Here is a 12,810-nt window from a genome sequence, read left to right as displayed (position 1 = left end):
CCTTAATTTGTCTGTTTTGTAGGCGCAGCTTTTCATAAAATCCCCCCAAATTCACAAACCAAAACAAGGCACACCTGTATCCTATATTTCAAGGGTATCTTTTGCATAAGAGCTCAAAGAGCTGTCAGGTGGATTATCTCATTTATCTTCTCAACATTCTTCCAGAGGAGTTTGGGGCAGTCATTATTATCCTCAAAGGAGGTGTAACTGTCTCCCCAACAGCCACTGCTTGCAGGGGGCCCCATGAAAGAGGAAGGCATGCTCCACTGAGAGCTATTGATTTTCCAATTAACAATGGGCCCTGTCCTGGGAGGAGCGCTTGGGAAGGTTTTCTTTAGACCCCAAAATGTTCTTTTTGGCTCCTCTTTGTTACTACTGTCCAGAGAGAGAAACCGAAGAAGAGAAACTAAGTGCCTGCAGGCGTCTGAAATGTTTACTGAATGCCCACTGTATGTGAGGTGTGGTGTCAGAGTTGGGGGGCAGGGAATGGGCATGTGTCTAGATGGCCAGTGTGGCCCTGACCTAGAGCTGGCCACCTAGAATGCAACATTAGGAAACACAGACACCTTGAGCTCATCCCCAATTTTCTTCTCTCAAGGATTTTAGAGACATGAACTCATTCAATTCTCTCAAAGTTAGGTAAGATAGCTTCAGTTTTACTTTTTGTAGCACACAGAAACTTAGAGATTCGTGATTTTCCAAAAGTCACATGGTGGATAAGTGACAGAGCCAGCACTGAAACCCAAGTTTGTTTCATTCCAAAAGCATGTGATTCATGTGTCCCTACTACTCAGCACAGACACATGCCATGGGCTTTGTGGGTGTAGTGGCAGGAACAATAGATTCTGACTCTCAGAACCAAAGATACCATCCCAGAAAGATACTATCTGAACCAGGCCTTGAATGGTTAAGAAGGATTTCCGCAGAGAATGGAGAAAAGAAAAATGGTCAAAGGCATGAAAGTATACATGAGTGGTCTGATGTGCCCTGGTTATAAGAGGGGGCTACAGAGGTAAACAAGCTTAAAAGGGGAATAAGGGACATATCACAGAAGGTCTTTAATGCTTTATTAAAGGAGCTGAAACTCCTTTCTCACGGTGGTGGGACTTATCAAGAAAGGAAGCAAATTCTCTTGGAAACAATTTTGTCACCAGTATGAAGAAGGAGTTGGAGCCAGAAGATCCAATCTTGATAAAGTTAGACAGTTAATCCTTTTTTCCTCTTATCAAATGAAATGGCTGGACCTTTGAATAAAGAAAGAAGGACAAGGCAGGTATTGGCCAAAGCCACCATGGGCTTACTTCCCTTCTCTGTGCCCCCAGTGGGGCAGGCTCAGAGGAGGCCAGGGTCTCTACATCTCTGCCCCCTCAGAGATCCTCACGGGTGCGAAGGATGGGGATGTGGGGCCAAAATCTGACTCTTGCCCGTGAGGCTGACTCACTCCTTCAAGGCATCTGTCCTAAGGCACGAAACAAGAAGCTAGGCCTGGTGAGCATCTCCAGGTACTCAAGAGGCAAATGTAATAATCACACTGAATTTTATCTCTTCTAAAATGGAAGCTTATTAGATTCATCTAAATGCAGTTCCAAGGTCTTTGAACTGCAAAACCAAGAGAGAAGGTGGTGGAAGCTGTGGGGGCACGCGACAGCATGAAGCCTCAGGTTGCCTTTGCAGATCCAAACCACCCACCACAGTTTACAAACCTCTAACATCCACCTTCCAGTGCAACTGTGCCAGGCCATGGAGGAGGAGAAGAATTGGAAGACAGTGACTATTTCCCCTCAGTTTCTGGTTTTTGTCCTGCAGCCTAAGTCTTGCATTTATTAAAGAAATTGAGGCTCCTGGAAGAAAGGAAATTTAAGTATAAAAGTGATTAAGATCGTATTGCTATTAGTGGTGGGTTTGGCAAGAGGCCTGGGCCACCCGGATACCAGAGGCCTAAGTGACGAAATGAGAGGCTCAGTGTGACTCAGATGGGTCTGATCTGTCAGCCAGGCTGGTGCTGGGAAACCTCCCGGAGACAGAGGGAATGGTGGGGCTGGGGTGCAGGGAGTTACACAGAGGAGAGGGAAAGAGGCAGTAACGGTGGGTATAAGCAGATTTGGGGGGCTGGGGAGAGCTCAGAGCAGGTGCCACCCATGAAATGAAATCTCTGGGAGGTGGGAGGCCCTCCTACTCACTTGCTACTGGGCCACTCCTCCTTGCTTAAGGATCCTGAACTTCCAGAAGGCAGAGAGATCATGCCCCTGGTGTCAACCTTTGTAAACACTGTAAAATTTCAGTTCTGCCTTCCCACCCTGGCAAGCTTAGACCAATGAGGCACTGGTATCTCCAAACCCCACCTTGCAGAAAGTCCTCGGCTGCATAAAGCGGGGGAGTGTGGGAACAGAAAGCTGCAGAGGAGAGGGAGAGGATGACTGGGAGGGGGCAGGGCCACCAGGAGACAACCAGGCTTTGATGGGTCCCAAAGTTGGATCTGGGCCAAGTCTGCTCTGTGCAGCACCTCTGGGGTGGGGGGAAGGCTTAGCACCTTCCACCTCCTCTGCGTTTAGCAGCCTGGACTATCTCCTGCCATGGTGGCCATCGTGCAAAGGTGAGGTTTGCATCTGGATACGCTGCTAGAACCAGAGAGCCCTGGCAGAACTTACAAGATGCCCCAGCTGGCCTCAGGGGATCAAGGACTCAGCCTCAGCCAACACTCCCTCCCTGGCACATTGAGCTGCAGACCCAAGGTTGCAAATCTGGAAATCTGGTTACCCTTTAGACAGTAACAACAAACTGCCATTTATTGACCTGGGAATGACACAGGAAGACAGACAGACTAGAGGGAGGCAGTTCCAAAAGCAAAATGGCCTAAGCACACGGTTCCCAGCTCCCAGCTGCCGGCCATCCTATGGGAGGCCTTCGCTGAGTTCCAACCATAGCTGTAGCCCACAGGGGCCAGTGCCACAGATCCGGGGGCCCAGGGGCCCATGTCTCCTGCTGCCAAGCCCTGTGGGGCCCAGTGACAAGACTGTGAGGACAAAACCTCCCCCCAGCCTGCCACAGCTCTCCCAGTCTATGTCATCCCATGGGAAACAGCCGGAAATTTGCAGTCAGATGTGGATTTGAATCCTGTCTCCACCACTTCCTATCTGCCTGATTGTAGGGAAGTACCTGGACCTCTGTGAGCCTCATTATCCTCATCTGTAAAATGGGGCTAATGGTAGCACCTTCCTCAGAGCATTAAAAGAATGAGATAACAGAGACAAAGCACCTTACAGGGGCTCTCTGTATGGGCAAAAGTTTTCCTCTTTCAAAGAGAAAGGCTCAGGCCTCTTCTTTGCTGATCTTTAGAGCCCGTGGGAGAAAGGCCTTGCCATGCAGGGACGGGGCAGGATTGGGGGGGGTGGTCAGTTCTGGTTTCCCTGGAAACGTTTTGAGCTATGGACTAAGTCTCGGTTTGGGCTCTTGCTTCAAGGAGAAATAAAATGCAGGTGAAATTCATGAGAACTAGGTGGGCACTTTTATTGAAGCCACACAGCTGATGGGGTCCACATGTGACCACAGGCTATGGCCCTCTGCTGGGAAAATACTGCCAGTGAAGAAGATACCATCAGGGGTTTCCCACATAGCCTCTGCCCACTCCTCCACAGACAATGCCAGGCAGGGAGCAAGGAGCCCTCTTGCCATTAAATCCATCACAGTAGTATTAGGAGTAACAAGAACATTGGACCCAGAAGGCTCTGGGAGAAATGTGCTTTTTCTGGGTAGCAATTTGGGACCCCTGGTATCCTGTTGGATTTCCTGGCCTCAGGAAGTCTAGTGGTAATTTTGAGGCCCACACCCTGGGGCCCCATGTTCAGCTCACCTAGAACGCAGAACCTCATTAGATGGGGCAGAATTTGTGCCTTATATACAGAGGTGTGTTTTTCTTTTGAACTTTTCTCCTCTCCCCCAAGGAATAGTTCAGAAAGGAATCTACCTAAGTGGAAAATCTAAGAGAGATGATGGTAAGGATCCCACACAGAACACACATGACGGTGGGGCTGGACGGACCTGGGTTCGAATCCTAGCTCATAGCTTCCTTGTCACAAGAGGGCTCTGTCATCGTCTCCCTAGACTGGCGCTCCAGCCTCGTGGCTCATGAACTTGTCTGTGTCAGAACCTCATGGAGGGCTCGTTAACACAGAGCTTGCTGGCTCTACTCAGAAGGTCTGGGGCCTGAGAAATTGCTTTTCAACAATTTCCCAGCTGATGCTGATGCTGTTGACCCACGGACGGGACTGCACTTAGAGAACCACTGTGACAGTGAATGTGTAAAGGAGCCTTTGTTCACAGAGAGACGGTCACACAGTGAGAGGAGCTTCGCTGTTTGGTGGGCCTGGAATCCTGAGGGCCAGCCTAGCCAACCTCCCATCTTCCGAGCTGTTCTGTTTCCTCAACTGTAAATGAGGCTAAGGCCAGCCACCTTTCAGGGGACAGTATGAGGAGATAAATGTGACAGTGCCTTGCAAAGTATCACATCCTATACAATTGTAAAGGATTCAGTATGGGGATTATGCTAAGGGTTAAAGTTTATAGTGCAGAGGGAGGTTTGATGTGGAGCGCTTGGTACATAGCACGGCTCATTAAATATTAATTAGATTGAAAAAAACGTCTAAAAATAGCCACTGACTGGACGCCAGTGATTTTTGTCTCTGTCATATATTAAAACAAAAAATATGGTAATAAAGTTACAACACATGAAATTCATATTTCAATCGTGGGTGGCAGGGACCTCCTTCTTGGCCTCTGATCAGATTCATTATTCAAATCCTTTTACCATCCAGCACTCCACTGCTTAATGTGGAACCAACTGCGGATCTTGATAAGAAGAAAAGGCTGGGCTCTGTTTCCACTTTGCTCTTGGCAGTCCTCAGGCCTCCAGGATAACTTTCTTACAGGATGAATAGCGTTGGCTCCCAGAGAGGCCAATCTAACCGCATCTTGTCCACTCAGAAGATCCGTATCAAACATTACAGACTGTCTGACTGCAGGATGGGGTATCTAATTCCATCTGGGTTTGGATCAGTGTTTAAATGATCAAGAAGGGAGCCATTAGCAGGGTAGAAATAGAGAAGCAAAATATAACTGGCCCACTTTTTAAACATTGTTCATGTTGAAGGTTTTATTTGAAAAGCCCCCATATGAGACAAAGACGGGGGCAAACAGTACAAGTGAGAAAGAGCAAGAAGAAAGTTTTGAGCCCCCGCCTCCTCTAAAAACACATATGAATCAACATCCTGAATTTTTACTGTTTATGGGCATGACAGTCTGATCAGATAACCATGCTGTGCCAAGAGACCTAATTACAGATCCACCGGAGAATTTAAATTGCTTTTAAAGGTGGGGCTGGGGAGTCTCTGAATACTCTTGGTGGAATAAAATGTCACTCATTTCCAGTCAGCCATTTTCAGAGAGGCACTGGCTACTTCAAATGGCATTGCTGGGGAGCTGTTCCTTAGAAACGGTGTTCAACTTCAGACAATCAGTTTTGAGAGAAGCTTAAAAACAATAGTTTCTAACACACAACACTCTGAAAAGACTCTACAAGGTTTTCACCTCTCAACCCAGCTGTGTTATTAAGGGGACCCCCAGAATCAGTAAAAGGGCTGCAAATTAAATGTTACTGCTGCACTTTAAATAAATCTCCGATTTCGGTCAAAATGGTTCACATTTGGGAGAACCAAAGTTCAGAAGCCAGATCACTTGGGGACTGGAGGTCTACACATGCCAGATTTTAACACTCAATTAGATACAGGAGAAAGCTTTAATTTGCTATTTTAAGAAGGCACAATCTTAAAAAAAAAAATCAAATTAGGTGACCAAATGCCAATTTCTTTAGTGTTAAGGTTCTACTAAGAGATTGAAAATTACCTTGGAAAGAAGGAAGAGAGGGAGGAGGAGAAAGAAGGAACCAAACTGTGATAATCACCCTTGGATCTGCCTGACTCCCAGCCTCACAGAGGATTGCAGAGCCCCAGGGAATGACTGCCAGAAATTTTGTAACATTCTTACAGTCCCAATACTTCTTGTATGTAGCCGGTTTGCTGGGAGGACAGGGAGCGTTTAGCAGTAAGACCTTAGCGCCAGGTCAGTTACTGCCCCAGAGCGCCCAGTGTTCTTCCCCAGTGTCACTGACAGGCAGACAGCTCTAGTCATCCAGGTGCCCGAAGTTTGACTGCAACTCTAAAACGAAAATTGATCCAACTTTGCTTCTTCTCTTTCCCTTTAACTTCTCAGTACTAATGATGGGAAAGAAATGTTTCCAGGCATGACTGTAATAATTTTGAGGCTTTGGGTTGAGGAAGATCACAGAGATAAGGCCAAGGCTAAAGTCAATCTGTGTGTTGCACCAGATGCCATAGGGCATTAGCAAAGTTTTGGGGTTGGTTCTTGGCCACACTCTCACCCAGGTCAAGGTGAGCAAAAACAGGCATGGGAATCAAATATTTGATGGCAAGACAGTGAGTTCTGTCTCTGTGATCCTAGTGTTTCGGGCGAACACTAGCCTGTTATACAAAGTTCACTTGGAAAATAGTCATCATTGCTTAACTGGGGCAAAGGCAAGTCAGGCATTTGTACAGATGCAGTGCTTTGCAAACCCAAATGTCACTTCCCATCTGTCACCAAACATTGGGGTTTCTGACCCTGAGATATAACCGCTTCCCTGTCGACTGCAGAAGCCTCCTCAGAGGTTTTTGTCTCCCACCTTTCAGCCCGGGAGCCCATTCTCTACATCACTGCACGTAGCTTTTGAAAACTCAAACGTGATGATCCTCTCCTTACAATGCCCACCACCCACGGGTTAAAATATAAACTGCTTAGCTCTAGGATTCAATACTAAAAAAAGTCTCCTTGGGGGAAACAGCAGAAAAACCGGAAGGGCAGAGCTCTTAGCGTCCTCTGCCCTAGTATGTCTCTGAATGCTTAAACCAACTTTCATGGGTTGGGCCCACATGTATATTGGTTCTACATGGGTTTCAAACAACCAGTTTATCATGAATTCTGAGAACACAATCCAGTTATAAGATTCGGATGAAGTGTATTGCTTTGTATTTATTGTTTTACTGATTTTGGAGTTAAAATATATTGAAAATTATATCTGAATGTTAGCATTGCCTCTCACAGTAAAAAGCTTATCATTTTAACCTATGAGCCCAATTAGATGTCTAGAGGATTCATTTGTCATGAAATTAAGCCTATCAATGGACGAGTATGGAGGTTTACATTTTGGGGCAAATTAATGGGTCCCAGGCATCTAGAACTTGATTACCCCAGCTAGGTTGGTGTTTCTGCTATTGCAAGGTTAAAACTAAGAGATGAACAGTTAGGTGTATTAAATTAAAAGGTCTGAGAGGTGGGGTTAAGAATCTTTAACAAGGGGATGCCTGGGTGGCTCAGTTGGTTGGACGACTGCCTTCGGCCCAGGTCATGATCCCAGAGTCCCGGGATCGAGTCCCACATTAGGCTCCCAGCTCCATGGGGAGTCTGCTTCTCCCTTTGACGTTCTCCTCGCTCATGCTCTCTCTCACTGCCTCTCTCTCAAACAAACAAATAAATAAATAAATAGATAAATAAAAATCTTTAAAAAAAAAAAATCTTTAACAATAGGGGCACCTGGGTGGCTCAGTGGGCTAAAGCCTCTGCCTTCAGCTCAGGTCATGATCCTGGGATTGAGCCCCGCATCGGGCTCTTCACTCAGTGGGGAGACTGCTTTCTCCTCTCTCTCTGCCTGCCTCTCTGCCTACTTGTGGTCTCTCTCTGTCAAATAAATAAATAAAATCTTAAAAAAAAAAATCTTTAGCAATAAAAAAAATAGGCGGTTTACCAGGAAGGTAGGAAAGATTTTTGGTCACTGCTCTTCATTGCTTCTTGGCCTCCTTTCTTCTCAACAAAAAAAGAGACCCAGTCTCTTTTGTCTGTCTTTCCTATTCCTCACATCCAGCACGTTAATGAATGGGCGCATAAACGCCTCCACACAGTGTGTCCAAATAAATGAGTGCTCACTTTTTTCTTCCATCTTCACCACCGGAGATAACATGAGCACTTCTTCCGTGCTTACTGTAACGGGAACTAAGTAAGTACTAAGTTAAGTGCATACACAAAACTGTTTTACAGATGAGGAAACTCGGCCTCAGAGACGTTGATTTGTCCAAGGTTGGATAGCTAGGAAGTGGGGGTGCCTCAGAGCCCATTTTCTAACTCCTAAAAAAACTAGCTCTTTTTCACAGCCAGAGAACTATTTCATAGCTGCAGCTTTCAAACGTGACTTTTGGTTGTCCTGCTCCAAGAGTCTGCAGAAGCAACACACATGCATGGAGATTTGGTGAAAGGCTGTGGGGAAGAGGAGGGAGGCACTGGGTCTTACCAGAACACGAGAGATCAAGTGAAGTCTGAGACCTCTCTTCAAGGTGAATAGTAAGGACATCAAGTTTTTCCCAAAAAAGTGCATGTAGTCTGACCAAGCTGGTCATGTGAATAAACACAGGGCCAAAAGGTGGGAAGGAAGGAATAACCCTTAGGGGTCATTTTCTTGTGAATCCCACAGTCCTTGTTTTCAAACCAAAAAGCCATCTATTCAAGGGATTTTATTCTTTCTCATAAAGTGACACAGGTCAAAGGCAGCAGCAACAACAAACTCAACATTTTTCCTGTAAGTGGTAACTACATCATCGAAAAGTCCATTATACATCATCTATCCCCTTGGAATATTTTTAAAGCTGTGTTTAGTTTCATGCTACTAGAAGAAACAGAGCAAACCGTAAAGAGAACAGCCTTTAATTTTTCCTTGCTTGCTCATTCCTGGAGTAGAAAGGGGGAAAACTTGCACACTGAAGTCTCCTTTGTTGGTGCTGCTGCTATTGCTTGCACAGGGCACACCTGTGCTCTGTGCTAACAAAGCTGAGACAGGGCTGTAAAGAAGACAAGGAAAAGCAGTCGGTGGGGAGATGCTTTCGGAGAAAACAAATGGACAGTGATCTGGGATGTGCATTTCTGTATTTGTTCCTTGAGAGAAGGCTCCAAGAGCTTAACTGCCGCTTTAAAAAATAGTGACAGGGTGCCTGGCTCAGTTGGCAGAGCATGTGACTCTTGACCTTGGGGTCGTGAGTTCAAGCCCCACATTGGGCACAGAGATTACTTTAAAAAACAACAACAACAAAAAAAACTCACTAGCTTGTTTTATTAAAAAAAAATAGGAATGATCAGAGTACAGTGAGAACATGAGAATGTGAAGGATCTCACAGGGAGAATGGTGAAGGTTTAGGCGATAATCACTGCATATTAAGATTGTTTTTCAGAGTATAGCCCCCTCCCCCCCATTGAAAGAGGGCCAATCATTTTAGTCCAGGTTTCCTGAGCTTTACACAAGTACTTCTCGGCAGGGTACACTGTTCAAACAGAGAATGTGGACACAGACGCTTTCTGGAATATACAAGTCTGGTCTCCTTTAGCACAATTAGCACCTCCCATCTCCTGCCTTTCTCATAGGAAATCTGTAGATAGAGACAAGAGGAGGTATCAGAAGCAAGATTATCTGCGTTCTAGGCACACAAGGAGGCATTGCAGTAACAACTTGTTGGTGAGAAGTAAAAATTCAGTGGCATTTGAAAATATTTATAAAAAGATCTTCTATAAAGTGACACGACTAGTGCTTTGCAGGGTCAGAAGGGCAGGCTAGCTTCCTAACAATATTCTAAAAGCTGTATAAAAGTGTATAAAAGCTGCTAGTTATTAGTCTGCCCCAGGACAGCATTTTGTATCCATGATGTCCAACCTTCACAACACTGTGCTCTCCATTTACGAAAGTCACACTGCTAAATGTAGGCCCTTCTGACTCTCAAATCCATGCTATGCGGGTACAGACCAAATCCTGTTAAGAAAGTTCACCAGGGACTGATACATTATTCGTCACAATACTATACAATATAAAAAGAATCAATTATTTGCTAGGAACAGTGAGTTGGGAAGTGGCAATGTATGCAATTGAGAGTTTCTCCGTTAGTGGTGAAAAAAAAAAAAACCCAATCATTAAAAATGTGTATTCTGTAAAAACATTACGAGCATGTCTGCACTGTGTAATAAATGTTAATCGGGTTAACTACCCCCCATTTCTTTTTTATTCTAAATTGATAGTCCTTTTCTTACTTCCTTTATTCTTCTAGTTAAGTATATATCCTAAGTATACTTTGTAAATTTTCTATGTGAAATTTCAATACTAATTATGAAGTACCAAACAAAAAGTGGCAGGGGCATGTCAGTCTGTCTGCATGTCACAAATAAGCCAGAAAACCACTACAGACCAATGATGATGCATACGTTTCTGGTGGCAGTGATAGTTGAGACGTTCAACACAGAGTCCACTTGGAAAACGTCCATCAGTGCCAAGGCTACGGAAGAAAATATTAAAACAGGACACCAAACCATTTTTCCCCTTCCCACTGAGTGTTTATTTTATAGCATTTGCATCAGGTAATCAACTGAAACACTTCAACAACAGAAAGCTGGCAGAATGTTAAGGAAAAGGAGTGATTATCTCTCCAACAGATGTGACAAAATGGTTTCAAGTTGGATTGCATAAATGAATCAAGTGAATGGGGGAGGAGGGAAAAGAGAGGGAGAGCTGAGACAGAGGAAGGAGTGAGCATCTTCCAACATGGACTGTGGCGGGGGAAGGCACTGTGTAGCTGTCTGTAGTATTCATAAAATAAAAGTCAAAATAGACAACCCATGTTTCTCAAAATTACATCCAACATTGCTTTAGAGCTGCTCATGTAACTGACTCTCAACAGAAAGCTGGGGAAGCTGTCTAAAAAATCAGATAGACGGCACCAGTGGGTCTAAATCACAGGCTCACCAGTAATGTGTTTTAAAGAGATCGTCACCATCGGGGTCCTTCTATAAATAGTACTGCAAAGGTCACAAAGCTGCATGAACTTAAATTAGAGGATAAATCTGACTAACTGATAGCCTATTTCAATCTCCAAAATTCCCACTGCGGGAAATCAGAAAGTAAGCTCCACTCCAGAGGAGCTGAATTGGCAGTGCATTTGAAACAGGGATGCTCTTCCTTCAAAAGGCTGCCTGAGCAGCAGTCTGGTTGGCAGGGTACAGCAATTCTGCATAGGGTAAATGGATGCAGACATTTCGCAGAAATTGCCCTGCATCCTCTCAAAGTAAATAGCACTAATTTATGGAGAGCAAATTTTCAAATCATAAAGTAGAAGCACCTGGGCCTCTTACAGACCAACTTCATACAAGGTTACAGTACTATACAGCATGCTACGTCTCACAATAAAGGCTTCTAGGACCATAGATGTGTTTGAGAATGATCAATGGGAAAACCCAGAGAGATGGCTTACACAGATGTTCTCTGTGTGGAATTTGAATATAAATTAAAATACCAGCTTATGCACTTGGGAACCAGCCTTTAAATTCTCTAGTGCTTTTAATCATTTTTATTTCATTTTATTAGAAAAAGAGAATCATTGTCTACAAACTATTTTCTTTCTAACTATGCAAATACAATGAGCAAATCATCTGCAATATCAAAATACTGTTTGTAAATTACCGATGGCACTAACAATTTTAGGAATTTGATAGGACAGAGTATTGAGAAAGACCAACAACAGATTTCAAATTATAGGCATTAACTGAATTTTAAGAACAGAACATAAAATTTAAAGTCTAAAAGTCAGTAAGTTTAAGTTCTCTGACTTTCAATAATTTAAGCCCAATCATCAAGGATTCAGGAGCACCCAATATGTTCAAAGTTGCACAAATGGGTACAGATGATAGAAAAGTAAGCCCCATGCAATGTTTTAAGTGTTGCTATCTGATATATTTAAGTGATACTTTACAGATTAAAGCTCTGTAAAATCAAAATATATCCTCCTGATTACACTTTAAAACAGTCACAATAATTTATCAACAGTTGCCATTTCACAGCAATTAGAAAACAGGAGCTGATACAAGGTGAACAAAAAAGTACTTTTTCCTCTTTTAGGAAATAAACATATGTATATATATATACACACACACACACACATAACGTCATCTTTTAAAATTCAGAGTGGTTAATTTGCTTTTGTATTATATATATATATATAAAAAAATCCCTATGGTCAAAATACTGAAAAAGCGCAAAAGCTGAAAAAAGAAAACCACATTTGCCACTTTTAAAAAATACATTATTGTCTCAGTGGGTTTTTTTTTTTTTTTTCTTAAATTATAAAGTTAGGTATCATGAGGACTCTGCACTCGTGACTCCCAGGACTGTACTGGGCCAGACAGAATTCAATCTAACCCCTTCTCCATCTCCAGGAAGGATACTCCCTAACCCATCTTACAAGATGATAGAATACATGCCTCTCTTATGAACTGTTAAACTGGGAAAGAAAACATGCCCACCTGGAAGCAATCTAAGTCATAAAAGTTCATGAATCTGTGGGAGAGACCGCCTGAATGAGAAAGCTATTCTTTGGATAGAAGTTAGGAGCTTCTGGAAGTATATAAACTCTTTTAGGTCACTAGAATACAGACTTAAAAAATGATGTCTCCATATACACTGATCTATTACAGGGGTTGGTAAACTACAACCCATGGTCCCTATCTGGCATGTCAAACCTGTCTTGGTAATAAAGTATTATTGGAAACCAGCCATGCTCACTCATGTATGTGTTGTCTATAGCTGCTTTTGTGTTCAAATGACAGAGATGAGTAGTTTGAAAGAGACTGTATAGACAGCAACGCCTAGAAGAGTTACCCTCTGGACCTTTGTAGGAAGAG

The sequence above is a fragment of the Neovison vison genome, chromosome 2 (assembly GCF_020171115.1).
Source record: "Neovison vison isolate M4711 chromosome 2, ASM_NN_V1, whole genome shotgun sequence".
NCBI classification, from domain to species: domain Eukaryota; kingdom Metazoa; phylum Chordata; class Mammalia; order Carnivora; family Mustelidae; genus Neogale; species Neogale vison.
Note: the sequence above shows the minus strand (reverse complement) of the source record.